Here is a 27,925-nt window from a genome sequence, read left to right on the forward strand (position 1 = left end):
AACGTTTTAAATTCCCAAACCAAACCAACAAGCTGGGAGTTCAGCTTTCCCCGCGACCTGACTTGCCTGCGAGAGATTTGCTAGATAGCTCCGCATCTGTGTGTGCTGTATTGCTAAACCGCTGCCAGGGCTATTATTAGAAACAATTGTCTCTCCTGGAAATTTTACGGAGGGGTTTGAAACAACTTTTGTGCTGCCCTCGCCGGCAGCCAGCGGGTAACAATGCGGGCAGGAGCCCTCCTGAAGCGGAGCCAGCCTGCAGGGCGTGCAGATGCACTCCCATACGGGCACAGCTTGGAAGCAGAGCTACGCACATTTGTCTTTTCCAGCCCCGAATCCGGAGCAACTTTTCCATTCCCGACTCAGGAAAAGGTGCACACGGGAAAGGAAAAGCAAGCCGGGGGCTTCCCCCTCAGCGAAGCCCCCGGCTCTGCATTAAACTTGCTGCAGCCATTTGGGAAGGGAAGGAGCAGTCCATCTTGGCAGTCAGTGGGGACAGGCAGGCAGATTGCTTGGGAAGGGGGAAGGAATCACACCCGGCTTCTCTCCCCACCCCACACACACACCCCGTCTCCTTCCCCAGCCGCTCGCTCCGTTGCTCGCCCACCGAACCCACGGGGCTGGCGATGGCGATGTTTATTTTTGAAAGGACAGGCAGAGCAGCAGCTGCTGCCCACATTTCTCTCCGTTTGAGGTAAATGGAGGGAGGGGGCGTGGAGCAGCCCGCACACTGCGGCTGGGCTTTCCCCGGGGGCCGGGGCTGCCAGGGGAGCCCCGGCCCGCCTGGCCTCGCCTCCCCTCGGCAGACAAAGACCCCGTTACCTTCTCCGCTGCCTCGGCGGCCCCGGCGGCCCCTCAGCTCCGAGCCCGGGACCAGCGCATCCCCCCGCTCCGCCTCCAGGCCGCGGCTCTAGCGCCCCGCATCCATCGCCGCCTCGCCGCCGCGGGCTGCGCGGGATGCGCGGCCCTTCCCTCCGCTCCCCGCCGCTCCTACGGCCGTCCCATCCTCCCTGCCGGGATGCCGGAACCTTCCTTTCCTCCTTCTTCTTCCCTTTCCCCGCCTGCCGGCCCCCGGCGCCCGGCTCCTCCGCGGCCGCTGCCGCGCTGCGAGGGTGGAGCGGGGAGGGGGAGGAGGAGGAGGAGGAGGAGGAGGAGGGGGAGGAAAGAGGAGGAAGGAGGGAGGAGGGCAGCGAGCAGCAGTTGGCGCTGGGTCATGTGAAACAGATGAACCTGGCTCGGGCCTGCCAACATCTGGGCTCCCCCTGGCCTCTGGGAGGAGGATGAAGGATGGAAAGGGGAGGAAGGGCGCGGGGTGCGGGTATTCACCCCCCCGGCCACGCGTGCACACCTTGAGATGGTAACGGAGAGAGGCGAGAGCAGCGGGGATGCTCCGGGCAGAGCCCCGGGCACCCGTGGGTCTGGGGACAGCAGCTCCTGCCAGGCTGAAGCCCTGGAAAACAGGGCAGCCTCCCTTCTGATGATTTCCCCCGGTCCTGGCTGGGTGCAGGGTGCAGCTTGTGATGGTGTAAAAGAGTGGGGATGCTGCCCAGCAATAAAACATCTCTACACATTGCAGTAGAGTAACCCTCATGCAAGGGTGTCACTATTAAATAATTAGATCAGTCAAGAAAGACACTATGTGTGGGCCTCCAAAAAGTGCTGATTTATTGATTTAAACATGCACAGCATGAAGCACCCACTCCATGAAGCAGCCACGCCTGTGGTTAAAGCTCTGGCTTGTTCCACTGCTTTGCCCCTCCATCATTATTTTCTCTCTGGGATTTTTCTCAGTGGGTAAAAACCAGAGGCAGCTGCTGTGCCATGCTCTGGAGCAGACTGGCTGGGTGAGGTTTGCTTTGGGAGGGGAGCTGTGGAGGTGAGCCCTTTTCTTCATTTGTTTTCAGCTGGCATTCATGCCACCACGAGGATGCTCATGGTGAGGATGGATCTGGAACTTACACGGGATACAGGAAATTTCCCTCTTTGCCCCACAGGAAGATGACAAAGTCCCTCTGCTGACATGGTGGTGGTGAAGGAGCAGAATGTCTCATTTTTACTGAGGATGTTGCTGAGTTTGAGTTGCTGTCAGACTCAAAGTCAAGACCATGAGTCTTTATGTACTCTCTGGACATAAAGGGGCCAGTGGTGTGCAAAGCCCTTCTGGATACAATAATCAAATGCTAGAGCATGAGAACAGTTTTAAGGGCACAGGCACAAACACAGAGCTGTGCATGCAGCCCAGGCAGGCTCACCCATCCAGCTCACTCCTCACAAGGGGATGGCTTTGATTAAGGGGATAAATATTGAGGCACTTCTGACCTCTGGCTGCTGAGGGTTAGGACTGAGTAGCTGAGGTGGCCCAGCTCTGCTCTGAGGAGATCCCAAGGTCAGGAGAGAGGGGCAAGAAGCAGCAAAGGTATCCATTCCTGCTCCAGGAAATTCAGGCTGTCCATGGCTCCATTGCAAGGGTAAAGATTGTGGTTTTATGGGTTCGTTTCATCCATGTGTGCATCCAGCTGCTGAAGTAACATTGAGGGGCAAACCACCAGAACACAAAAAGCAAAACCTCCTGGAATTTTAAGCCTCCTAATTTCAGGAAAATGTAAAACTTCAAGTTGCCTCCCTAATGCTCTTCTGCTCTTTCCTTCAGCAGAGAACACAACCTATCTCAAGTGCTGAGAAAGGGCATGAACCCCAGCAGTGATTCAGTCCTGACCCTGATTAGAACCAGCAAGGAAAAAATCACCTTCCCACGTGAAGTAACATTTGCAATAAAAATAAGTTGCTTGTCTAAGTGAAGATGGAGAAAGGAAATGTTGCAGGAATGTCTCCCACTATTGCAGGAAATGTTAACACATCCTTTTGGGTAAGTGTTGCTCATGGGGCCTTGGATGGGTAGTGAAGATAACATCCTTTAGGTACCTGATGGAGTTAACAATTTAGAACTTAGAAATGGGAACTGTTTCTTATAATGTGGAAAGACAGGGGAGTATTGTCCTTGCCAAGAGCTGATTGTGATCACCCAACCAGAAAGAGTGGTTTTTCCCCAGAACTGGACAAGGATTTTGCCCCAGCTCCTCTCATTTATTCATTGCACCCTTCTTTCCTAGAAAAACTGGCCAGATCTGGGTTTCTTCCCTGATAAAAAAGTAATTAAACTCATACACATTCCTCTCCAAATTTCCCAGCTATAATTCAGCAGCAGCAAAAGTCCTTTTCTTCAAGGAAATTCCATAATCTCACAAAGTCTCTGGAGCTGGCACTACCCAAACAACACACCCTGGTAGCAAACACCCAGTCTGGAGGCAGCAAAACTGCTGTCATTGCAATGATTAGAAGCAAGGAATGGCCACACTTCTTCCAAGCTGATTCCTATCATGGCAAGTCCCAAAACCTGAACAACAATCCATATATTTAACTTTGGCATACACAATCCAGCAACCAGGTGCCTCCAGCTTCCAGCAAGCAGATGCCTCTGTGCCACAATAAAAACATGCTGATTCCTTTGTCTTGGTTCCTGATAATAAAGCTAGGAGGAAACACCACAGCCTCGTGCTGGAGAATTGCTGTTGACAATTCATTCCCACTCTCGTTAGTAAAGATTAAAGAACCAAAATACTTTACAGGGAATGTGGTGATAGGACTGTGGGTGCCATCAGAATGTGTGAGCTGTTACATGAACATTTCTAGTAGTTTCAGAAAAGCTTAATGAATACTGTCTACCCCCAGAATTGCATTAATTAGCACTAACGGGCTGGAGGAGATGTCGTGTCATGAAGTCATATTCACACTTACTCCATGATTTGCATCTGTAAGAGGTGCAGTGCTTTACAGAAGTCAGTGCCATTTCCCCCATATGGCACATCTGAAACCCATGGAAGGTGAGGAAAATGCTTTCAAAGAACATTCAGGATTTGCTGAAGGTGTCCAGGCCTGCCTCCCTGTGGGAGGTGTTCAATGGCCTAACTCTCATTGATTGCACAACTCTTAACTCATAATATTTGAGTGGCAGTAAAAGATTAAAAAGCCTCAAAACTTAAAAAGCAACATGGGCCTAAGTAACTTGGGAACTGAAATCCATTTCCAGAGATGATATAAGCTGTTAGGCATACAAATTTCACTGTAAATCAATGCAGCTAACTTATTGTAGCCATGACAAGGGTCAGCCAGACCTAGGAAATGAAACGTCAGGTTAGCCTGTGGGTTAATTCACGTGATCCCTCTGAAATTCATGGTGTAAAATGGTCTTACTGCTCATGAGCTCTGAAGTAGTTTGGCTGGAGAAGAAATGGCATCACCTCTTTTCATCTGAAACAATCTGTATCCTCCAGACACTGAACAGGCCTGGGTACTGTGAGGTAGAAAAGACTGATGTGATCCAGTTGGTCACCCAAGCCACCAGGCTGCCCTCACCCCCTTCCATGGACCAGCAAAAAAAGAGATGGAGGGTTATGTGTACCACCACCAAGCCTGTCCCCTTCACTCCATTTTCCTCCATAACATGTTTTGAGGAGTTGTGACTTTGCGACAATTCATGCTGGGGACTTTGGAAACCAGGTGGAAGCCACAGGGATCTCATTCAAAAGAGCAAAATGCAATTGCTCAGAGCATGACCTGACTCATTACTCAGTCTGGACCTGTAAACCACGGGAGATAGGGAACATGCCACACCAAGTGTCATGGCACAGCGTGCTTCCGACCGGGAAGGTCTCCAGGTTTGCTGGGTGAACCACGAGATGTTTCTAGTTAAGCCTTTCATAGAAACACTTCCCTTCTGAGACCAACTGTGGGTGTTATTCCCATGTCATGCTTTCATTAATTTCCAGGACAATCCCTTAAGTAATTGGGGCACAAAAGGCGGGGGGAAAGGGAGAAGCAGGACTTTAGCTTTGGACAAAATAAGCCTCCAGGGCGTCTGATTAATTTTCACACAGACTGTACTTAAAGGATCTCAGAGAGCTGAAGAGGGAAGGAAGCAGACCTCGACGTTCCCAGAGAGCTGGTGCAATAAATCCTCCCTTCATTAGGCAAGGGAAGTGCATGCTGGCAGGATTATTACACAGGGAAGCAAAGCTCGGTCCCCACGAGGCAGCTGGAAGGGATGGTGGGGACAAGCCATCTCCAGCTGGTTGGTGCTGTGACCCCAGGCTGCCAAATCCTGCCTGCTGCCTCCAGCCCCAGCCTGGGGCTGCTGTGGAAAGGGACAGGAGTCACGTGTAAGTCGCCTGTGTCCCAGTTAGCTCCGGGTAATCCTGGCATCCGAGAGGCCAAACAAAGCAAACAGCTCAAGTGTGCATCAGGGACCAAAGAGGAGCTGGGTGTGCCACCAGCCCTCCCAGGGTCACCCACAACTCAGTGGAGCGATGCTGGAGACAGCAGCCATTCCTGCAGTTCCTTCCTCTTTGCACCCACCTGGGTCTGGGACTAAGAAGAAAGAAGGAAATCTTCCTGCTGGAACGTGCTGTGAGCCATGCCTGTCCTTGCAGGAGGAATAGAAGGGATGAGGGATTCCCCTCCTTGATGGAGGTCATGTCCTCAGAAATCCCTTCTCCCGTGGGGTAGAGGGGACACGTGCTTCCCTTTTCTTCAGAGCTGAGCAAAGCTCTGCCTCAGAAACTTTCTGTTCACAGAATATTGTCATTTTCACCTGAAATGGCTTGAAAGCAAACCAGTGCAGGAAGGAGCAGACATGGCAGGGGCCTCTTCCATTCATAAAAAGGAATTGATGGTGGTGGAGGATGGAGAGGCCTTTCCCCAGGGGAGGAGCAGGAGCTCTAGAAGATGCTCATGGTGCTGGCAGGGAGCACTTTTTGGGAGACCTGGAGAGATGCTGCCAGACCACCAGCATGGCCCCAGTGCAAGCAGAATTAAAATGCTACTAGTAAGAGAAAACCTCTTTCATCCAAAGGCAAGTGAACAACCTCATCCATGCAGGGAAACTGCTGAGCAAAAGGGGAGTGAATGACAAGGACCTGAGAACAAGGCTGGGAAAAGTCAAAATTATTCTCCCCCATACATCCTCAGATGCTGCAGTTGACTGGTGCTGGTGAAGGACAGCCAGAAGCTTTCTTTGCTGCCAAAAGGCAGCACAGGTAATTGTGAAGGACATCAAATGAATCAGCTGACAGAGCCAAGCCCAAAAACATGCCTCCTGTTAGGCAAAACCTACATGTACTTCTTGCACTGAGCTACATAATGAAGTGCTCTCTTTGGCACAGAGGAATAAATCAAACTCATTCTCATTTGTTTGGCTTTTTGTACTGAGATAGCTTTTGTACTTTGCATGATTTCAGATTTGAAGAATATTATTATAGTTTTACACTGCCTTCTACTGAGGATTGCAAAACTTACACCAGTTGGAAAAGCTTTCTATTGCACATTTTGCAGAAAATCCTGAGAACATTTCAAAATGGCATCGAAATAATTATGAAAAGATTTTTCTAAACAAATGTAGCAAAAATAAAAAGCCACTCAGACAATGTTTCAATACCTAACTGCAACCTTAAAGAAGGGCTCAGGAGCTAAAGTGACATACTAAAATGACAATTTTAGCAATTTAAATAAAAGTACTGTAAGCTTGCTTTCCAATTTCTGTTACTTTTTGGTTATACTAATTTATTTCTTTAAGAGTTTTTCTCTACTCCATTTCCTGCCGCCAGACAAAGCCAGGGAAAGCTCCTGTAGGTGTTAGTAGGGGGTAGCCTAATTTCAGATGCAGGTGTGGTTTTTCAGGTAACCTTTTCTTATTGAAAGTTTTCACTGCCTCTGCGAGGCAAGATCATTACCTCCGTTGAACAGATGGGAAAATGGAGTCATAGAGAGATCAATTTACCTGGGTAAGATCCTGTACCCAGTTGGGCACAGAGAGAGAGGGAGAGACAGACTTAGGAATAAATCACAGGCCCTGTGACACCAAACCCTTTGTGCTGGCTCCAGACCCCTCTTCTTCCCCCAGCTAATGAATCGGTGATTAACAAAGGCTTCTCCGTTTCTGACAGTTTTATCAGTGATTTCTACTTTACACTTTTTTTAATCTTTATGAAGCAATCCCCACAAACAGAGGAAGGGAAGAGAAAATAAATCTTGGAGCAAGTAAGGCCTCATGTCATAAAAGTGCAGTGAACAGATCTTGTATGTCAGAAAATATTTATCTGACCAATAATGTTTGCATTTAGACCCAGTCCATAACAAACACCCAAATTACATTTAATATGAAAACATTTCAAATGGGCTAATCTCTTCTAAATAAACACAGAACCAGTCATAATGGTGCTCTGCTAGAGCAAAGGCTCAGTGTTAGTTGATTTATTGTTTAACTTGAGTCTGATTGCTGCCTGTCTGATGTCTTTGGGAGCATGGGCTTCTATTGCTCATCTGAAAACTATTTCCTTTTCATTACTGAGGCACACCAGGATAAACCCCAGCTCTCCTGATACCCTGTCCAGGGTGGTCACCACAAAGACTGTTAACCCTCAGCTAAGGAGACTGAAGGGTCTGGTTAGCTCACCTCACACAGGCTGCTCATTTCCTCTCCATACACAGCGGTGGTCTGGTTTCTGAGCATCCCGGGGTCTGCAGGGTTTGCACCACCCTGGGATGTCCCTGTGATGTCTAACTCTGTTTGCATGGGCCACACAGACCCAGAGCTGCTGAGCACCAGCCCTGAGAAGGGCAGGAGAGCCTGGAAGAGTCCCAGTGATGGGACTCAGCAGCCCTTGCTTGCTGCTGTTTGGGACACAAGAGTTGAGTATTGATGCCTCTTTGAGGACTCTTTATGTCTTTCATCTAATGGCTGTGACAGGCCTTGCAGACATTTGTGAGGTTCTAGGATAAGTGGCATAGATATTTTCCTCCAAAAATAAGAGATGAGAAACTGAAATTTATATGTCCTGGGGAGATCTCAAACCACAGAGCCTCTGCATTAAAAGGGTGAACATCTTACCCTGGTTGCTGTGGCTTCAAAAATGCTCTCATCACTCATCCCCTGCTCCATTTCTGCGGGAAAGGATGGATCAGTGCTGATTCATAAAAAGTCATCATTGTACATCTAATCCCCACTTTGAGAACATCTGCAACCTGTCTGACACTACCTCACAGGTGAGGTGTGGGACTTGCACTGTAGTAGCACCTTTTCCCCATGACCACCTTGACTGCTGGGATGAAAAATGGGAATTATTTTGTTTCTGAACACTGATGAGCTACTGAACTTCTCAACTACCAAACCCCCAGTACTTGATGGCTACTGTAATGGTTTTTGCAGTTCTGTAGTGTTGTTGCAGTCTTTGGGCTAAGGAAAACTAAGTGCCTGTTTTTCAGATGGAAAAGGTTGTGATTGTGGTTGAATTTGTTCTCTTACACCTATTTCTTGGTGACATTTCATCTTGTATTATCCCTCTATTTTCACCTATAACTTGAGTTTAATCATAGCATGCTTCTCTCTGTCCTAAGAGTGTGAAGTGTAACTCATTAAACCATAAGAGGTGAATAGAGATTTCAGACATAAACCACAAATCAACTATTGTTAAAGTGATATCTTTTGCAATTACTTTTTGGGCTGGTTTCATTCAAAATATGGTAAGAATTTCTATTCAGATTAGCTATAGCAGCATATTCCATTGGTCAGATAGGATACCTGGCAATTAAGCTATACAACAAACTCACTAATACTTGTGGTTTGGCTTTGCAGAACACAGTGATAGTGACTGCACTCTGTTGATAAGAATTTGAGTACATTGAAAACACTTTCATATTAAGTGTGTTGGATGGGCTGTTATTAAAGCAATTGAACAGGCTTAAACCCAAGCATGGTTATTGAAATACATGTTTTCAAGCAAAACAAAAATTTCTGCAGCAATTCTCAGTATGGAAGTAGGAGAGGAAATAAACCCCAAATGCCCCACAGTCCCTGATGTTTGCAATCACTGCTTAACTGCAACTAAATACAAATAAACTGCACCTCCAAAATTGGGACAAACACCTGCACTGGGGGTTCACTGCATTATCCTTTGCATATTCAAGCTGTAACAAGGGAAACCAATGACAAAAGGTTCTCCTGTGCCTTGTCTGCACAGGATTGCTGAGGATCCACCACCGTGGATGGTGGCAGGGCTGTGCTGCTCTCTGGGGACCCTGGCTTGGCTGATGGGCAGGTGGCTGGAGCAGGGTCACACATCCCTGTGGGATTTGGACCATCTCAGAGGGGCAGTGATGCTGTTTCCCCACTGTAGCTCAGGCTCCTCGTTTAGAGCAATGCTAATTTTCTTGTCCCCTGGCTTGCAGTCAGACACTTCTGCCCCTCCTCCTCCTCCTCCCAGAGACAGCTGCCTTGCTGCAGTGACAGTGACCTTACGGGCTGAGAGTGCAAGGTTGCCAAATCTCATGATAGATGACATTTTTCTGAAAACCTGCTTTTCTGGGCTGAATCCAGAAGGTGAAGGAGAATAGAGCCCAACTCTATGCATTTTGTTAATTCCATTATTTTAAAGCAGTCTGAATATTTTTGAACCTTAGTAGTTTTGAAAACGGAGTGTGCTCTGCTGGTTAGAGTTGAGGGAATTGTCTGATATATTGGTATACACTTTTTATTGTATGGTGATGAATATTTGCATATGGAAGACTCTGTCCTAGTTCATTTTATAATGACAGTAACCAGTTTTCATATAATTTCTCTGGTTGTTGTTTCATGAGGGGGACTGCTCTACTTGGATGCTTCCAAAAGCTCAGCTGCCAGCTTCATGTGAAGGGAGGACTGAAATAAATGGGAAATAAATGAGAGAAAGATGAACAAAGCCAATAGTTAAAGGGTCACAGCAGCGACTTCGTTGCAGGAGGAAAAACATTAATTAAATGTTCATTCTCCATAACTTGCTTGGAAACACAGACTGAAAAGCTGACCTGGGTGGTCTTGTTTCAAAGGAGTTAAAGGAAAAATGTTTTCTTTGTGCAAAGGGACCTGGAGAAATAGGCAGAAGTTTTTCCTGCCCCATGTAGGACAAAAGAGTCAAGTGTGGGAACAAGTGCTGGGAAGCAGAAAGGTGGGCAGAAAATGGGCAAAATGCAAAATGCTGCCTATAAAACTGCTCCTGGAAATCAGCAGTGCTGGCACCAACCAAGAGGGCAAGTTGTAAGTGAGGGAGGGAGGGCTGGCACTGGGATTTGTGTGGCTGATGGCACAACACACACAGTGGCTGTGTCCCAGTGCCTGGGCTGGGATGAGCCTTCTCCTGGGCAGGGCTGTGCAGCATCAACCCAAGTGACTTGAACTGGGAAAGCACAGTCATGAACTAAATGCTACCACCATTATCACTCTGAAAAATAATTGAGAATAGCAAAGTTCCCAACACCTCCCAGTGCTCTCTACACGTCTCCCCCTATTTTGTAGTCATTGCTTTCCCCCTTTTCCCTTTTTATGGCTGTTATTGCTGGAATTATTGCTGTGCAAACAGGATGTCTGTCTGTGTGAAACACTGAAGTTACAGTTTTCCTCCTAGATGGCAGTGTAAATTATTACATGGGCTACCCTATAATCTTTGGTCATGTTCCACAGCAAGGTAATTGATTCCCAAGTCACTAAAGCTAACTAACATGGCTGTAAATCTAATGCTTGAGCAGTGTTTGCTATTAAAAAGTCAACATCTACAATAGTTACTACACTGCAATTACTGGAAAATACTGATTTGCTCTAGACTTGGAGCAGGGAATAATTGCAGCCTCTCTTGAGACCTAGAGTGTGATAATTGGTGGTGAATGGTGGGTTTTTCCAGTGGTGATCACATAGGTTGTCTCTGTGGTTATTCCCAGAGCCCTTATAGCCCTGCTCCTGCAGCTGCCAGTGCTGGGCTGGGAGCTTCCACCAAGGCCAAAATAAATAAACCCTCTAGGAAGAGCACACATTTTTGTGTGCTTTGATTTTGAGCTGGTGCAGACCTACAGTCGAGTCTGAGGATTGTGCCAGTCCACAGAAATCTGCTGCCTTCTGCTGCCACTTCCCAAGTCAAGTGAGGAATCTCATGACCTCTGAATTCAGGACCCTGAGCTTCAGCCTACCTAGAAATAGGAAGGTTTTTCAAGTCATGTCACTAGATTTTGAACTTCTAAGGATGGTGCACTGGATCTTGGTGCAGTGTGCTCTAGCCTTTCATTCTGTAGGACAACTGGGACAGTTTGCAGCAGCCTCAGTCTGCTTTTCAACCCCATGGGAAAAGCTCTGGAGATCAGGACCTGGCTGGTCCCTGTGGCTTTCCATGCCACAATATCCATGGGAAAGGGAGCAACATTACAAGGCTCCCCAAAGAGCAAGGATGTCAGTTCTCAATGTTTCAGATGGTTATTTCAGCTAAAATACAGCCAACACTCAGACCTGGAGAGTGGAGACCCCATAAGAGGCCATTCTATTGCTCTCAGGGGAGGAAAGAACCCTTGAGAGGAGTTGATTTCAGCAGCAGCTTACTAAACACTTTATGTAGAGCAGTGCAAAATATCTGGAGGGAAATCTGGAAGTCTTCCCTTTTCATGGCTTTCACTAGAAATTCTTTTTCCTCTGATTTCCCTCACAGAGAAACAAGCAAGCCCAAGCAAATAAACAAGGCAATCCATAGGAAATACCCCATTTCCCTCTCATCCTTTCATTCCCTCAAAACAAAATCCTTAAACTGCTGGATGGCTGAGGACAGCTTGCTGCTTCTGACAAACAAAACCAAGAAGCTGCCACCTGCTTTGATGCTTCACTTGCTTTTTTTCCAAACTAGTGAAGAAAACTGATTTCTGCACGACCAAGTGACCAGGAACAAAATCACATAAAGGGATGGTGCAGAATTGCAGATGTCATTTTTATACACTCCCTGGCAGAAACATCAAATAATAATAATAATAATAATAATAATAATAATAATAATAATAATAATAATAATAGTAATAATAATAATAATAATAGCAATAACTTAGAAAAAAATAATTCATTTGACCCTACAGTTGAATATAAATGAGTGCACAAGTGAAACACCAGCATCCTCCTCACCACTATCACAGCAAGGGCAGAGTTGTGGGCTGCTTTGACTGGGGATGGACAGGGACACAGACATGGGCACAGGCTCTGTGTGGCAGGTCCCTGCAGGCTGCCTGCTTGGGGACACTTCCCTCCTTGCAGCACTTGTGACAGCTTGCACAAACCGGGACAAGTGAAGTTAGAAGTAGGAAAGCAGTCTGGGGGAAAAGAATAGAACAGAGGGGGAAAAAACAATTAAAAAAGGCCAGATATAAGGAATACTTTTTAAAAATGAGTCAGTTTAGCAGTGACTGTGTTTATATTGCAGCTGAGCATTGTTGTACTTGTGTGGCTGTTCATACATCGTTGTGCTAATGAGGTAATGAGTAACTAGTATACTGCAGGATGCTTTATTTCCACTGAACAACCCAGACCCTCTCAAAATAAGGTTTGAAACCCAAAACCAAACATCTGGGATGCTTTGGGAATGGTGGTAAGGGAAGGAAAGTGAGTCCAGCATTCAGCTCTGTCCCCTTGGGAGCTGTCTGGGGTTTCACAAAGCACCTTTTCCTGGCTTTCCTGCACCCATGGACTGACAGGAGCTCACTCTGCTCCCACTGGGTGAGCAGAGAGGAGCAGGAAGAGGCCCCTGCTGACCTTCATGCTGGGAAACAAAAGAAAAAAGGTACCTGCATCTACCCCTCATTTATCCTGCAGTTGTCTGGGCCTTCATGGAGCACCACAACCAGTGGTGCTCTGCCATGCCTACCAAAAATCCTCCCTACACCAAGCCATTCACACAGAGCCACAAGGGTCTGGGTGCTTACAGTGGCACTGAAATGTTAAATACCATGCTCATTTATTTGTGACTTCTTCAGCCTACTGTAACTACAAGCAGTAATTGGATTGTGCTCAGCATAGCTGGATTGATTTGCTACTGAATAATAAAACCAGGTCCTCTGTTTATAATGGCATCCCTAGAAACGAGGAGATGGGGTGAAAAATGCATTCAAGGCACAATGCTAATGCTGAAAACTCACAGTGGCTCTGGGTGCAGAGCATGATCCCTGCCAGATGCAAATGTTGTACTGGCCACTGGTAAAACATGCACTTTCTGGCCTCCTGTGCCTTCCATGGAATATTTACCAACTTTGGCAGGCTGTTATTTAGTGTTTTGACAAAGGATGGTGGATACAGTGTATTTCTCCATAGTTTTTGGAAGGTTGTGGTTAACCCTCACTGCAGTGGCCTCTGGTTGCCTCCAATAGAAGAGGGGCATTTAGACTGAATTACAGCACCAGGGAGCTGCCCTGCCCAAACCCCTGTCTTCATCTGTGGTAGTTTTGGGGTTTTTGGATGGAGGAAGAAGGATTGAATTTCATTTTATGTTCTTAGAAGGCTAATGTACTATATTATGATATATTATTAAAGAATACTATACCAAAACTACAGTAAAGAATAGAGAAAGGATAGAGACAGAAGGTTAGAAAGAATGATAATAAAAACTAGTGACTCTCTTCCAGAGTTTTCACACAGCTGGATGTGATTGGTTGTTAAGTTAAAACAATTCACATGAGACCAATCAAACCTGCACCTGTTGGTAAACAATATCTAGACCACATTCTAAAGCAGCAAAAACAGGAAAAGTAATCAGATAATTATTGTTTTCATTTTTCTCTGAAGTTTCTCAGCTTCCCAGCAGAAGAAATCCAGGCAAAGAGATTTGTTAAAATATCACAGTAACATTCAACTGAAACAGAGGCTAAAGTGACATGACTACGACAAACCCAGCACCAATGACATGAATATGACAAACTCTGCACAGCCCCTGTGGATGGGAATTCATGCACACAGGGCTGTTTCTCCATGCTGATCCTTGTGCCTCACTGTTTCTCCATGCTGCTCCTTGTGCCTCACTGGCAGCTTGAGCAATGGAATGGGAGCAGGTGGCTTGAGTCTCACTGCTCCCTTCTTCAACAAAGTGCCCTGGCACTACTGGCAGCAGCTTAAGGACCATAATTATGGCTACAGCATTGCTAAGTGGTGTTCAAGGGTGCCAGCCCACTCTGGAGGCATGAACATAACCCACTTTTCCATGGGCTTTGCCTCTTTCAAGCAACCATGATGCTCTGACTCTTTCCTGAGCTTGTAGCTGTGGAAAGCACTGGGTACCCAAAGCCACCTGAGGATGGCTGCAAAAAAATCACTGCAAAAAGTGCTTTTGCTTCTGCTTTGCATCCAGCATTGCCCAGGCAGGAGGAGCTGGCCCTGCATTTTGGGTGCTGTGTGGGTGGGCACAGAAGATGCTTGTGAAAGGGCACATTTGTCCCTGTGCTACAGCATCCAGACCTTTTGCTGGACTCTGCTGTAATCACAGACTCAATGAGGTTGGAAAAGGACTCAGATCATCAAGTCCAACCTGTGACCAAGATCCACCCTGTCAACCAGACCATGGCACTGAGTGCTACTCCAGGCCTTCCTTAAACACCTTCAGCATGGTGACTCCATCACCTCCCTGGGCAGCCCATTCCAATGTCTCATCACTTTTTCTGTGAGGAAATTCCTCCCACTGTCCAACCTGAGCCTCCCCTAGCACACCTTAAGACCATCTCCCCTCCTCCTGTCACTTATTGCCTGGAAGAAGAGTCCAGCCCCCACCTGGCTGCAGCCTCCTTTCAGGTAGTTAGAGAGTGATAAGATCACCCCTGAGCCTCCCTCTCTACAGGATTAAAGATCTGCAATGCATAAAACAAAAATACAACCCCTATTTAGGCAGTGACCTGTACTGAGCCTGCTGTTGTGCTCAGTATGGCAGATGCAAGGTGCTGTCAGCAGAGAGTCTGTCAAAATCAGTTTGCAACAGCATAAATTTAGAGAATGTTTTCATTTCTCTCTCTGTAGTCTCTAGTAATTGATGGCTTACTATTATAGTATAATTATGATTTATAATTATCAACAGCTTGATGAGCTAGAAGGGATTAGAGCAAGTTTCTGCTGAACATGGTAGATTGTGGTTGGGAGATGGGGCCTGAATGTCCACACTTCTAAACATGCTGCCACATCTCATGTTTGGTGTCTAATGCTGCCCTGGTGCAGTGCTGAGAGACCTTGTGCTAAATGTCACATTTAGGCAAACAGAGATCTTAGTTCAGCTCAAATGGAGACTCAGAGCTGCAATAACTTGAGGCAACTCATTTGGGGTGATGTGCAAGTAAATGCTGAATCCCAGGAGCTGAGAAACCAACCCCACTTTTTGGAAGCATTTGAATAGGCTTTTTGGGCTGGAATCTCCATTCCTGGCAAAACAAGGAATGTCCTAACTCCAAACCCAGCTTTCCCTCTTTGAACAAGCCCACAGAATGAAACCAAAGGTTGCTGCAGGAAGGTTGGCAGTTTGCTTGCTTTAAGGACTCTTCTCCATACACATGCATATGTTTACGTGCAAAATTAATGTATATTTGTTGCTCTGGTGTCAGATGTATCTCAGTGGGAACTGGAGCTAGTGGGTGACCATGCTGAAGGAATTTTGAAGGCAATCCTGAAGGTGCTGTGCATTATGCACTACTGTAATTTAGTAGGACTTTATGCATCCAGGATAAAGAGAGTTACGCAGCTGCAAGAGATTGTGTTTGGGGCATTTGAAGCTGTGTGACTGCTGTCCCACATCCCCACCTTGGTTATCCTCAGTGCTGAAGGAACAAGGGAGAAACCCCCAGGAGAAAAACTCCAGATTATTCACTGAATGACAGCATGTCACCAAATCAAAAGAGAAAGCATGAAAATCAGGTCATGCCTGTCATCCCAGTGCGAATTCCCTCTGATGCTGACAGCCCTCGTTTCATGATTTACCAGCGGGTTCCTCTTCCTTGTGGGATAATTAGCAGCCAGGCTGGGCCACGTCTGACCTGGATCTCTGCCCCAGGTCCCCCACAGTGGGTCACAGATGTCCTGCCTGTGCTGGAGGGGGAGGACCGTGCCCTGGGGAAGGGTCTCCAGATGATGCAAGGGTCTCCTGCCATGCACCAACCTCCCCCTGCTTTATTGGCCAGGGTGGAAGGAGTAGGGGCATCAGGAAAAAACACTATCCCAGTGTTGATAAAACAGGTGAGGTCTTATATCTTGATGTCCACATCTATGAGTTATGTACCTTTAAACCAGTTCTACCACTCAATCTCTGATTTGGAGGGATTTAAAGCCAGGCCTAACTCATGACATGACTGCACATCGTAGAGAATAAAGGTTTTTTTAAGCAACCTTGAGCTCAGTGGGACCCTCTTCAGAAGCTGTCTTACCTTACATTTCATCTTTACACTTGGAAACACATCACCCTTGCTCTGAGGATCAGACTCTTGTGTTCTGCACAAGGCAGGTTTTTCCATGGGAAGTGAGCTGAACTGAATAAGTCTAATCTCCTTTTGTCAGTGGTACCAGTGGTGTGAGAATGGACACAGCCCTTTCCTGGGTCTGCAGGTGCATTTAGTGCTGTGTGCATGACCAGCCCCTGAGCTAAGGGACTGCTTTGGTAAACTGGAGAGGTTTGATGAAAGTAGCATTTTGGCAGAGAAAGTACCCATGACAAAATACCCTGGAAATTTATGTTTTGCTAAAAGTCATATTTGGTTATGAAGAAGTGGGAAAATTCACAACAATTTATTTTGACTTTCACTACCAAAAAAAAAGGGCATTAATTTGCAATTTTTTTAAAGCTTAAGAAAAACATGTAATATAAATACTGCCATAGTCAATAGATTTCAATTTTTCCAAACATTGGGTTGTGAATTTTAAAATCTGAAATGCCTTTTATCAGGCAAGGACCAGGACTAAAACAAGGCAAGAAACCCTCAGAGAATGAGAATTTAATTTCTTCCATATCCTCTTTCCATGGCCTAATCTCATGAGGGTCAGATGTGTTTTGGGAAGACAGCGCTGCTGTAGCTGGGTCTTTCCATTCTTGGTTACAAACCATCTTGGCCTCAGGGTGATGCACAGCTTCCCCACACATCTCTACCACTGACTGTCCAGCATGGGGCAGCTGGGTGATAAAAACTCACAGAGGCTGAGCCAAGATCAGTTTTGTTCTGCAGGTTCAAGTATTTTGAAATATCTATTATTTTACACATGCTCCCCCACTCTGGGCACATTATACATTCTTATCGTTGTATAAGAATGTATAACAATAATAAATAAATATTATTTATATAGAAGACAAACTTAAACTCTCAGCTCCAGGGCTTGATTTTTCAGCTCAGGTAGCAAATGCTGAGGATGATGGATCCAGCACCAGGCACTGGCTGTGTGGATGGCTGTCACGACAGGGGTGCCAGCTGCATCATTACAGCACCCTCTGGCAGCACATCAGCAGCTGCAGGAGTGTACAGGATTAGTAATAAATCAAACACATCCTGTGAACGTTGTTGCAGGATATGATTAATTTCCCTGCATGCCAATAGCACAGTGAGCCAGCTCCTCAGTTACTATAAAGCTGCCTAATTCTGGACTTTGGGATTTGGCTTGGTGTTTGCTCACTTGAGACTCACAGCCAGTTTGCCCATATCAGCATGTATTATATTGGCTTCTCTGTTCAAGGTCAGATCCTGGTAAAATCTGCAATTTACAGCTAAGGAAGTTTGCCTTGAAGCAATGGACAGAGATTAATGAGAGTTGCTTTGCATGCGATTGCATTCCAGAAAAACATATATGATTAGTACATCCTGGGGAAAGGGAGCTTGCATGGGTCCAAGCAAAAAATCCAAGAGCCAAAAGAGACCACAGTGGACAAAGCCACTGTACAGATGCACAGACAGAAGTAAATGACACTGGATTTCCAACACTTGTTCCCACATGCCAGGGAAAACCATTATGGAACAGAGTCCTCCACTTCTGGTCTTCATCCTGCTGCCTAAAATCCCATATAACCCTCTGCCTGTGGAAACAGCTGACCTGACCCAGCTCTCCATCAGCCTGGCTGGTATACATCAGCAGTAAACTCACTGTCATAATTCACATTTACCCCTGCATAAACATGGACAGAATTCAACCTGCTAATATTTCTGCATTTATCATCCCTCCATCCTATCTCCACACGGACTGCAGGCCTGTGAGGGGAGTGGGGCTGGGGCAGCTGAAACATCCAGGGTGGGCATGGGGGAGATCCCAATATCTGTCTGCAGTATGGCTGAACAAAGTCGAGGGAAAGAGCCACTCCTGGAGACCTGTGGGGTGGAAAACCTATTGTTTGGGGTGCAATTCAGACTGTGTTTTCCTGGTGCTTGGGTTGTAATGACAGGATTATGTCCCCGCTGAATTGTTGGCCTTTACAGTGTTTGGATTTCCTGGTGACTCCATTGTGAAGGGCCCCATTCACTCAGGAGTGTTTACCCAGCTGCAGGAGCTCCTCCAGAGCTGCCGTGCTCAGGAGCTGGACATAGCACCATGGATTGTGGGAAAGAAAAAAGCAATGAGCTCAAGAAGAATAAGAAAGCAAAGAAGAAATCATGCTGGAAATGCTGTACTTGCTGTGGGCTGTCTGTCTGCATGAGAGGCCTCATTCCATGGGTGGCAGTGAGCAGGTGCTCTTGCTGGGATCACTGCACTCAGGGGCTTTAATTACCTTTTTCAGGAAAAAATCATGTTGGTGGCCCCAAAGAATGTGCTATTTTTTTGCGCTACAGTGATTTAGTAGATTTTAGCAACTGAAAGAAAGGCAGCATTGGTGTTTGGGTTCCCAGCCAGTCTTTAGTGAAACTCAGGGAAAGGGATGTCAGTTTAAGAAAATCATCTCACCTTGCTTGGTGTGCAAGCAAGAGTCTGCCCACCAACTAGGGAGGCTTTAGCTGAGGACCAGGAGAGAGCCTGAATATCCTTTCCCTGGGGAGCCTTTCTCTGGGAAGGAGGACAAAAAGGCTACCCTAACCTTAACCCTAACCCTGACCCTAACTCTAACCTTACACCCACCCTGTCTGCTCACACAACACACAGAGCACAGGGTGGCCCCAGGCTCTTCCAGCCCCACTGTAATTCACACAAACATTTAAGGCAGATTGTCTGCAGGAGCCTTGCATGTGTATGGGGCCTTGCAGGGAGGTTCAGTGCTCTTGTGCTGCCTCCCACCAGCTCTTGTGCTCCTCACCCACACGTGGAGACTGAGCGGAGCCTTTTAGCCCTGGCTCCAGGGACCTTAATGAGGAGAAGGAATCAAATTCTTTTAAGCACATCTGCTTGGATCATGGTTAAATCTGTGGGCTGGAATATGGGGAAATTCAACAGAACTGGATTTCTTGTAGGTCACTTTGCTGTATGCAAATCCCACCTGTGCCAAAAGGTGACAAAATTCCCATCTCGATGCTGAGCTTGTCTCAGATAGCTACAGAGAGAGGAACACCACAACTGTACATAACTGCTTTCTCTAAAAAGAGAGCAAGGGAGAGGAGCAGTAACAATAATAAAAAAAGGGCAAAGCCACACTCAGCCTCTAAGGCTTATAAAAACCAGCTTAGCCTTCAATAAGCAATTCTTTGAAAAGAAATTAATGGAAAAGGTTACAAGCCCGCTCTTGAGCAGAGCCTGTCACACTGTTCTTTCACATCGTTGCTACAAATGGAACAAGTCTGTGGCATTTCTTTTCATTTCAGATGCCCTGAAAGGCTGCATTACTCACTGGACCCTGCATTTTTCCCTTCCCTGTTTGCACAATGCACTGAGGAATTCCTCGTGGGTGATTCAGTGGGAGATGCACTCTGAGCCCAACCTGCACACCCCACACAGCCAACAAAACATCACCCACTGCTGCCTCTGATGGGACACAAGGAACCCTGTCCATGCAACCCCTGCTTTGCAAAAAAGAAACCACGAAAAAGAGGAAAAAAATCAGCAGCTGCTGGAATGGTGCTGTCCCTCCACTGCAGGGGATGATCACGAATGTGGTGCAGTTGGGAAATCGGATTAAGGATGGGATGGAGAAATGGACCCTGAACTTTGCAAACACGGGGTTGCCCTTCTCATGCAGCCAGGCTCTGTCACTAGGTGGTACTGTGCATCACAGCTTCGTGCCTTCTCCTAATTCCTCACTCCTCTGTCCATTCCCTGGGTTAGATGTTTTACTGGTAAATATCGTGTTTTGAGAAAGGGGAACTTGTTAAACTCCTCTCACTGCTCCTCACTTTACAGATTTTATTGTTGAATTCAATGAAAGACTGATTCAGCAAATACTTGGGCTTGGTGCCTGACTTGAGTTTCTGCTGTCAAACAGCACCTGTTTAAGGCTGCCTTCTGAAGCCATTTAGTGATGTGTTATGAAACCTTTCAGATACAGATGCTCAGGCTCATGAAAGCGAAGGAAAAGACAATGAAGACAATGAAACCAGGAATGGTTCTATGAAAACAGGGAAAGAAATAAGATCTTTTTTTTTTTTTGGTAACAAGACCCCTTATCAGTCCTATCACTGCCTGGAAAAGTACAACAGAGAGATTTGTTGGATTTTCACTGTGCTCCTTTGGTTTCCTGGCAATAATCCAAGTTCAAGGCATTTGAAAGAAATGGAAAAGGGGATATTTCTTGCTTGTGCAAGAAAGTCTGAGCAGCAGAGCAGGACCACATGACACACCTACGCTTGCTTGCACACCAGGTCCTCCTGTACATACTGGTCAATCCAGCTCTGCCTCCTGATTTGTGGTCTCAGCCCTGCACAGCACTTTGCTCCTGTCAGCCCATGATGTGGAAGCTGTCCCTTGCATTTGCAAGATGAAGGCCCATGACTGCACTGACTGCATGAATTTGGTGCTGAATGATGGTGCTCTCTCTCATTAAGAGAATTGTTCGTTATGCACAGTGCAGCTTTTGTAGCTTGGCTGAAGTCTCTCAAGTGCACTTTTAGAAGCTCAGATAGTTCCAAAGCAATTCTGGACAATGGAGGAGGAAACACAGACACACAGGGATCACAGATCCTTCAAGATCCCAAGATGCTACAGTGTCCTTGGCAAAGCTGGGTGCAGAGCCCAGGGTTCTTGTCTCAGGCTGGGACAATGGATCCAAGGCAAATTTTTCCTTTTAAATTACATTGCTATTCCTGTCTTTCCTGCAAAATTGAAGCAGCTTATTCACCACTTCCCAGCATTCAGCTGGGAAGCTGAATAAGCCCAAAAATCTTCCCCAGTCCAGAACAGAATAACTGCTGATTTGAGATCCAGCTTTGTCCCAGTCTGACTCCAGATTCCACATAGCTCTTACAGTACTAATTTAAAACTCCCTTTTTTTTTTTTTTTTAAATAGCTATGAAAACTGTCAAATGATAGTGATTCTGCAGATTTCCCAAACTGCCAAACAGCCCAGCAAAATCCTTTTGGAGTATTTTTTCTGAGTGTGCTTCATTTTCCATGAAGACTTTCTGGGTATTTTGAAATAAAAGGATGAGCATATTGATGGATGATCAAAAAATGAGGCCAGTGATGACTAACATAGGAGTCTTCAAATAGCTGGTCCCATGCTCCACAGCTGCTGCACTACAATGCTCAATCACTCAGCTGCTCTCACTCCTGGGGTGCACCATGGACTTGTGAAGCAGCACTTGGCATCCTGAGCTGCATTTGGGTTTTGCCTCAGAGGAGGTTAGGAGCAGTGTCACCTGCAAGCACTTTAATTTGCTTATGAACACGAGACAGGGTGCAACTCCTGGCAAGAGCAAAAAATACTGGAAAGTAAGAGGGAAAGCAGCAGATGGAAGGAAAGCAGGTCTGCCTGAATCTGTAAGAGGGCAGATATGGGGTATTTCAAGGGCACTGCAGCTCTCCAAGGCTGCAGGCTTGTCATCCCTTTGGGTTTGTCACCCTGCCCTGGTCTCATACCTGCTACTCAAACAGCAGCCTGGCTGCACCAAAATAAATAGTGGCTGAGAATGAAAGAGGAAAGCACATCCTACAAAAAGATGCATGTGGCCAGAAAGATTTGGAGAAGACCTTTCCTTTGAAAAAAACCTTTGGAGAAAATCCCAAGAGGCCATCCAAATATACTCATCCCTAAAACACAACAAACTTGTGAGACACCAGAGCAAATGTCCCACTGAGAAAACTTATGACTACTCTGTATTAATATCAATAAATCTCTGGAGACCTGCAAGGTGTCTGGAGCCCTGTTAGAGGAGATGGGGACTCTTGGACGAATTCCAGGATAATGAGATCCACTGAGAGTTGGGTTAGTGAAATGAAAAGGGATGCGGTAAACCAGTGTTATCAGCTTTGACAGAAATTAGCTCTGCCCACCCCTGAGCATTCACAAACCATTTCAGCACCATGCACGCTGTATTCCCTGCTGCACTTCCCTTGGCCAGGTTTCATTTAATTCCAACCCTCCCAAGCCTGATGCAAGAGGGAGGGGAAGCTCTAATGGTTATCATGTCTTTCCCATCTACAGCTAATGGTTAAGACATTATCCATGTGTGTTAATAAATGAGAGACACTGGCCTAGGCTGAAGGTGAAGTGGGTGGAAGATGGTCCTGGGAAATCCTAGACCTCTGCAGGGCAAATGGATTTATCTCTCCTGGTCACGCCCAGCTACTGGTAGGAAAGACTTTATGTATGAACTTCTTGGTTTATGTATGAACTGTAAGATGAGATGGATCAAAGGAATGAGTTTGTGCTTGTTAAACCACCATGGGTAAGGATGTGATTAGTTTTGCTATTATACATTCTCCCACTCATGATGGCAGTGGATTATTCCTTGGAATCAGCATCGATCACCAGCACCCAACAGAGGGCCAAGGCTTGATTCCTTCTGGCTGGTTTTGTGTTCACAGGGGGTTCATCCTCATGGCTTATCCTTGCAATGTGACTCCGTGGCAAAGCCAAGGGCAGCACTTAAATCTGGGGCTTTCACATCAAACCACCCAACCAACCCCTTAAGATCTGTGGGTGTAAGCAGTGCAAGGACAGCATCTCCAGGCTGGGGTGCCTCTGAAGCCTTTTGCTGAGGCTGGATAATGCAAGCCATAGATGGGAAAGACTTTGGCCAGGATGTCCCTGCACAAAGGGCTCCTCACCCATGCCAGGACATCCAGGCACCGTGGTGTACAATAAAACACAGAAAAAGCCCTGGGTACAGCCCCCTCCCAGGTTGCAGAGACTATGGCTGTTTACACTGGCTCTTTCACAGGAATTCAGGATCTCAGTTCTGTGCTATATTTAGGCTGCAAAACTACTGATATTTTTTTGGTCGTTGGCCTTTGACACACAAGTGTATTTTCTGAGAGGAAAAAATTTCAGCTCTTGAATAAGTGGTGGGAAAATACAACCCCCAGAAATGTTAAATTTTCTAAAACTGGAGCCAGGAGTTAGGAGCTGACAAGGGGAGTTTACATTATAAATACAGTCTGTTGGCTGAGCCAAATGTTTAAGGCAGCGGGTGTTGGAGACCCATGGTCTGGGCTAGCAGGACTCAGCTGGCTCCTGACACTTAGGACATCCTGATTATTTACATTTCAGCTTTTACCATAAGAGGAAGGAGAGCTGTTAAGAGCTGATTATCGTGGGATGAAGAGGAAAGAAGTTGAAACTGGGACACAGTCCACTGAAACACACTGTCTGCAAAGCAGCAGCTTGTGTTTAGAAAAAGAGAAGAAAAAGTTCCACTTCCAGATTCCCGGACTGAGCGTGTTGCAGGACTGGGATCCAAGGGGAAAAGATTTCTGTGGAAATGGCTTGAATGAAAGAATCCCTTTGTAGGAGGTTATGACTGATAAATTACAAGAATGCTTGTGATATGATATAATAGTGGCAATTAAAAGACATTTCAGATGACGAATGCCTGGGAATATGCAATGCACTGAACTTCCCAGAACCTCTCTTTTCTGAGATGAACACTGGCTCTATTCTCACTTTAATTAGAAATTACCCAACTCCTGTGCTGTTTATTCCCCTTCCTCCTTCACTACCTCCTCATCCCAGTAGCTGCTCTGATATAATTTTTCTGGCACAAACAGTTCCTCATTTGCAGTCTGGTTTTGAAAAACCCCTGATTGATCACCTGAGGTTTTGCAAAGCCCAGCTCAGCCTGTAGCCTGATGATACTCAAAGTTGTTGTCTCAGCTGTGGCTGTGCATATGAGGACCTGCATGACTCTAGGCTCCCATGGCTGTGGGGTTCTAAAGAATATTAAAAAAAAAAAAACACATTAAAAGAAAAGAAGAAAAAACAGAGGTCAACCCAAGTACATCAACTTAGAGTAACATAAAGATTTCCAGCCCTCAATCAGATCTCTTTTCATCACGATCTGCCTCTTTATGGGCATGGAAGTGACAGAACAAATGTGCTAAGCCCCTGAACACAGAGGGGTTAAGATCAGGCCTAATGGAAGTGGAGCAAGGCAGGTTTGCAGTGAGTGTAAACCCCACATTCCTGCCCTCCCGGAGCTTTATGAGAGCCCCTCAAGTCCCAGTGTTCAGCAGCTCCAGCAGCACAGTGACCTGTGAAGTTGGTAACTGCACACAATGGAGCCTGCAGGTTATGCAATGCTGCAGACATGGGGTCACTCCTGCCAGGTGCTGGACAGACTTTAATCCCCATTGGGGGGTAGATGGAAGTTCAGATTGTGGAGGAATTTGACCTTGGATAACTTTTTGTAGTTGGGACTTAGCACTGGCTGCCATGCAGATCTTCTCCAGGAGCAGGGGATGGGACTGGCCTGAAACTACACTTTGTCAGCTGTTTTGGAGCCTCAGTGGACTCTCAGTGGAGTTTTTTTAACTCACAAAAAAAGGTGCCTTCTGAACTGAAAGGAGAGGAAGGAAAAAAGGCAGGATTTGAAATCCCGCATTTCCCTCCAGCTTGGGCTCTTAAGATTCAAATTTAGGAAAACAACAACCTTCCTCTGCTGTGAGCTCACTTGGACACATGCAGTGCATAGGAGATTTAAATGAAGATGTATCAAAAGGAGTGGACACTAGAAATCTAAACTTTATATTTAAGCTTCAGAAGTAATTAATGTGCAAATGTTGCTTGTAGCCACTTGTGAGTGTCAAAGGTGCACGGGTTTATTCTCCTCAACCCAACCTGGGAAGGACAGAGGGAACAAAGGAGAGGCAAACCATCCCTCAACTTCTGGTTGCCTTCTGGTACTTACACTTGGATGGCATTCAGAGTCTTTGTTCTGTTCTTTTTTTGCTATCACAAAAGAGTCACCTTTAGCCTGCCTAATTTAGCCTGTTTTTTCCCCAAAACTCCCATGGCCAAGAGCTCCTGTTTCTCTCTAAAGAATTGGATGCTGTTGGCTGGGTGTGAAGAGAGTTTCTGCAAGAGCACAGATGATTCATGGCAGCCTCTTGGATCAGGATTGGCTCAATGGCCCCAGTCAGCTCCACCTTTGCTCCAGGAGAACATCTGAAGGAAATGGCATCCATTGCATAAGGACTTTGGTGGGGCCTCAAAGGCATGTTGTAAACAGGAAAAAAGGAAGGAAAAAAGCCTTCTTTTCCCATGATCATCTTCTCTTGTGCAAGAGAAGAAACATTTGGAAGCCTGATGGGGCTGGACCTGTTCTGGGCCTACTCTGAGCCGTGTATTCAAGATGGATTTCTCTTTGAGGCAGAAGGGGTTGAGCCAAACAAAAATGCTGCTGGCAAAACTCCCTGCTGTTTTCAATTACTTTAGAGGTTTGAAGTGTTCACAAATGTCTCTCTGGGGAAGCCAAGCTCTTTACCAAAAGCAGGTTCCTGGGGGCCTGTCCCAGTGCAGAGCATGTTGTGGTAAGTCCAGCAGCTGAAGCTTGATGACTCGAGCAGGACTGCTGGGCACTGTCCTGACAGTTGCTGACCTTCCTGCAGGCTTCCCGAATTTTCCACCCAGGCTTTGGATGACAGATATTTAATCAGAACAACATGACCGAGCTCTAGGTCACAGGACTGTGGGTGTTTAATTCTTAAGCATGCAGCTGGGTTTAGCAGGCTCAGCTCTTTCTGGTCTCCACACAAAGGGCTTGGCACCTCTAGAGAATGACTTGCACAAGATGCCTATCTTGGAAGGAATCAGCATGGATGAATTACCTAATTTTTGATAATTAAAGGAACAGAAGATGCATCCCATCTCATGATTCTAGACACTGAGCAGAAAATAGCTAAGACTAGGAAGAAGCAGACCTGGCTTCTGAAAACCCAGGGGATCAAAAAATACTTCCCTTGCTTTGCTGCAAGATGCATTTTTGTTATAAGCAGGGTGAAGTGCTGGAGATTGTCTCACAGCTGAGACAGTTTGTATTCCCTGTAGAGAGCACAGTTTTTATCCCTTGCAGACTAAAGCAAAGATGGTGCAGGAACACCCAAGTGATTGGTGGTGGACTTCAAGAGAGCTCAGCTTTGGGACAGACTCAGATCCACCCTGTCTAGGAGCAATTCAGCATTGCTTGTGTCTGCTCAGGCTGGTGGCCTCTACAAGCTGCACTGGCAATCCTAGCCCATTTATTAGTGGGGTGGATTTCACACCATGAAGGACTTTTCCCATGTCCCTAACAGGGGCAGCCAGACTCCGCTCTCATGAGCAGCCTGGAACTGAGGTTGGGTGTTTCCCACAGGGAGGCAGGTTGGAAGAATTCACAGGGCAGCAAACCAAGGCCAAGTACACCTCCTCTTTTAAGAGGCTGCTGTATTTATTGAACAAAAAAAAAGCTCAGTCATGAGACTTGACCACTCAGTGTCCTCCTACCACCCCTAAAATTTCATGTAAAGACAAATAGGAGGGACAATGTTGGTTTAAGGTCCTCCTCATTTTCTAGCAGCACTGGATGAGCTGCAGCCTATGGAAAACACCAGAGGGTTGTGTTTGTTAATAATTAATGAACACACAAGTCCCAGCCTGGTGCAGGTCCATGTTGGCCCCCAAGGGGCTGTGGTGGGGCTGGTGGCAGTGGCACAGTTCCTACCAAATTGCCCCAACCCTTCCCAGCCCCACAAAGGCAGGGGAAGTCTGTATCCAATGCTGAAGGCAACTTTACAGTGTGCTATAAAAATACCTGGGGGTGGGAACTTAGTGAGCACTCTTGTGCTTTCTTCATAGACAACTTGAATGGAAAAACTTGAATGGAAATGGCTTGAGGTTTCCCCACAGGCTCTATTTTTTTTTTAATTTTCTGTCTGTTGGATGTGATTTCTGGCAAAAATGAATTGTTAGCATTTGCATTTTCTGTCCCCTCCTCTTGCTGTCTAACCCTCTTTGCTTCCGCCTGTAATGAAGATGGGGTGAGAAACTCTGCAAGCCACAAGTTCCAGAGCTGCCTTTGGAAACACATGAGGCTCATTTGGCCTTTCTGCAGCTCTGGGTGAATGGTTATTTTTCCCTCTCTTTCTTGGTGTGATTTTTGTTAGTTGTTGTTGGTTTGGGTGTTTTCATTGCTTTTTTTTTTTTTTTTCCCTAAGAGAAGCAGTTCCAATCTCATAAATGCTTAAATATGTAGCAATAAAGTTTGAGAAGTCTCCAGGGCAGGTCGAGAGACTCTGGACTAGATCAGCAAAGAGTGATGGGGAAAAGAAGTCGTAGCTGCCTCCCCACAAAACTGGGAATTAGGCAGACTGCAAGCCCAGCCTGGAGCCTCCTGAACCCCAGCTGCTCTGGGGGAGGACAACGTTCTGAGAAGTGGCCAGCAAAGAGCTCTTCATGCTCAGCTCCGTGGGGGCACCAGTGCCCAGCTCCACCACTGTCCTTATGAGCAGAAAGTCAGCAGCCCCACTGAACACCCCTCTGCCCAGCACCAGAAGAGAAAGGATCTGGGTTTGCTGTCTTTTAGGGAGTCAGAAACAGCTCCAGCTAGAACCTGAGCAAAGTCCCATGCTCTCTGCTTTAGTTAGTTAACTAAAGTGAATTTTGTTGGCTCTTTTCCCCTGCCCACCCTACACTCCCACATGCCTAATCCCCCATTTCCTCAGCCTTCATCGTGCTGGAGCTGACTAGATTAATGGGAAATGTTA

General features: G+C 46.3%; 1 protein-coding gene across 8 annotated transcripts in view; it reads right to left on the bottom strand.

Annotated features, from left to right (window-relative positions):
* FRMD4A (FERM domain containing 4A) overlaps positions 1-27,925 on the bottom strand; it is a 356,537-nt gene that overhangs the window by 142,951 nt on the left and 185,661 nt on the right. Inside the window, exon 1 of one of the 8 annotated variants that reach the window (XM_064421811.1) lies at positions 823-962. The exons of the other annotated variants lie outside the window; for them this stretch is intronic. The gene's annotated coding sequence lies outside the window, so the exon portion shown is untranslated. Of the gene's footprint in view, positions 1-822; positions 963-27,925 lie in introns of those variants that run through there. 8 annotated transcript variants of the gene reach the window in all.

This window comes from Passer domesticus, chromosome 5 (assembly GCF_036417665.1).
Source record: "Passer domesticus isolate bPasDom1 chromosome 5, bPasDom1.hap1, whole genome shotgun sequence".
Classification (NCBI taxonomy): Eukaryota; Metazoa; Chordata; class Aves; order Passeriformes; family Passeridae; genus Passer; species Passer domesticus.